The sequence below is a fragment of the Ptychodera flava genome, chromosome 1 (assembly GCF_041260155.1).
Source record: "Ptychodera flava strain L36383 chromosome 1, AS_Pfla_20210202, whole genome shotgun sequence".
NCBI classification, from domain to species: Eukaryota; Metazoa; Hemichordata; class Enteropneusta; family Ptychoderidae; genus Ptychodera; species Ptychodera flava.
The window spans coordinates 53,690,986-53,693,804 of record NC_091928.1 but is presented as its reverse complement, the minus strand read 5'-3'; positions in this window follow the sequence as shown (position 1 = coordinate 53,693,804).

Here is a 2,819-nt window from a genome sequence, read left to right as displayed (position 1 = left end):
TTAGCTGAACACCGACTGCAGTTAGAAATGAGACGTTTAGAGCTTAGAAAGTCAGGAAAATTCTTCCCTTCAGACAATTTTGACATCACTAAGCATTTCAGGTTAGTTCCCCCTTTCCAAGAAAAGGATGTTGATAAATATTTCTCCATTTTGAGAAAATTGCTCAGAGTCTGAATTGGCCTAAGGAGTCCTGGTCTATGCTTTTGCAGAGTGCTTTGGTGGGTAAAGCCAGAGAAATTTACATTCAGTTGTCAGTAGAGCAGGCTTCAGATTATGATTCTGTGAAGGAATTAATTCTCAAGGGTTATGAGTTGGTGCCTGAAGCTTACCGTCAGAAATTTAGGGATTGTGAGAAGGTGAAAGATCAAACTTATGTTGAATTTGCTCGAACAAAAGAACAACTGTTTGATCGTTGGTGTTCTTCGGAAAAGGTCAGTCAGAATTATGACAAATTACGACAGCTTGTTTTGATTGAGGAATTTAAAAGGTGCATCCGGAGTGACATCAAGACGTTTATCAATGAACAAAAGGCAGATACATTAGAGGTTGCTGCACGTTTGGCCGATGATTATTCATTGACCCACAAATCTTCATTTCTCAGCAAACCATCCCAGTCCTTTTCCTACAGAAACAATGCAGGTAAATTAACTCCTCCTTTTCATCCAAGAATTTTCAAAGGACAGTAGAAATCAAATGACAACAGTTCACAGAGTTCAAGTAACACTTCCACATCATCAGATCCCAAGTCTCAATCTCCTTCTGACAAACAGTTCGGTACACTTTCTTGTAATTATTGTAAGAAAGACGGCCATTTAATGTCAGAGTGTTTCAAATTGAAAAGAAAACGTGAAGGTCAAAGTGGTCAAAGTGGATCTAAGCCAACCGGTTTTATTCTTCATCAACTCAATTAGAGTCTAATAATGTGTGCAACACATTTTCTGAGGTTAAACCCCTCTTATCCCCAATTAATGAGGTCAAGGTCAATTCTTCTCAAGATAGCATTATGGGTATTTTCGAACCATTCATTCATGATGGTTTTATATCACTTTCTAGTGATTTGTCTTCCGCTACCCCTGTCAAAATTTTAAGAGATACCGGGGCTTCCCAGTCTCTTTTGTTGGCAGATACCCTGCCGTTTTCTGAAAAGTCATTTTCAGGTTCTAAAGTTCTTATTAAGGGGGTAGATTGTAATGACTACATTCCTGTTCCTCTCCATAATGTCTATTTGTCTTCGGACTTTGTTTCTGGACCTGTGACTTTAGGTATTAGGCCTTTTTTGCCTTTTGAAGGGATTCACCTTCTTCTTGGAAACGACCTTGCTGGGGACAAGGTCATTACTAATCCACTTGTGACTGATAATCCTAGTTTAGATCAAAATCCAGAGCCAATAGAGGAAGACATTCCCGGCCTTTTCCCATCATGTGCCATTACTCGAGCCATGTCAAAGAAAACTTCTGAGAATCAAAATACTCTCAAAAATAATGTCACAGATGTTGACTTAAATGACACCTTTCTCAGTCAGGTGTTTGACACGGATCATTCCGTTATCCCTCGTGGATTTGAAACTTCCAGTAAAACTTCTGCTGACCAAAGTCAGACATTTTCTAGATCAAATCTCATTGCAGAACAACACAAAGACCCAGATATTTTGTCTTTGTTTGACAGGGTAGATGATGAAGATAAAACTTCAGATAGCTCTGTTTCCTATTATACAAAATCTGGTATTCTCATGCGTAAATGGAGACCTCCAGATGTCTTGGTTGATGACGACTGGGCTATAAAACATCAAATTGTGGTTCCAAAACCCTACCGTGCTGAAATATTGCGTCTGGCCCATGAAACGCCCTGGGTGGTCATTTGGGAGTAAGGAAAACTTATCACAAAATTCTCAGTCACTTTTATTGGCCTAATCTCAGGCAGGATGTAGCACATTTCTGTAAAACTTGTCACACATGTCAAATGGTAGGAAAGCCAATCAGACCATTCCAAAGGCCCCTTTACAGCCAATTCCTGCATTTCAAGAACCATTTAGTAGGATTCTAATAGACTGTGTTGGGCCCCTACCAAAAACAAGGTCAGGAAATGAGTACATGCTGACAATTATGTGTACATCAACCCGGTTCCCAGAAGCCATACCACTGAGAAATATAAAGACAAAGACTATAGTGAGAGCTTTAGTCAAATTTTTCACTTTATTTGGCCTCCCTAAACGTGTCCAGTCCGATCAAGGCTCCAACTTTATGTCTGGAATTTTTCAACAAGTAATGGATCAGCTAGGCATTAAACAGTATAGGTCATCCGCCTATCATCCAGAAAGTCAGGGTGCTCTTGAGCGATTTCATCAAACTTTGAAAAACATGATTAGGACCTACTGTTTTGACACAGAGAAGCAGTGGGATGAAGGAATTCATTTTCTGCTCTTTGCTGTTAGAGAGTCAATTCAGGAGTCTCTTGGTTTAGCCCATTTGAGCTTGTATTTGGACATACAGTCCGTGGCCCACTTAAGCTCGTTAAAGAGAAATTCCTATCAGACGATGATGATTGTCTGAATATTTTGCAATATGTGTCAGATTTTCGTACGAAACTCTCTAAAGCATGTGAATTAGCCAGAGAAAATCTTGAGTCATCTCAGCAGTCAATGAAAACCAAATATGATAAAAGCACCTCAAAACGGAAGTTTAAACCAGGTCAAAAAGTTCTTGTTCTACTTCCAATTCCTGGCAAACCACTCCATGCTCGTTACTTTGGGCCATACCTAATTGATAAGAAATTGAGTGATTTAAATTACATCATAATAACACCTGACAGGCGAAAACAAA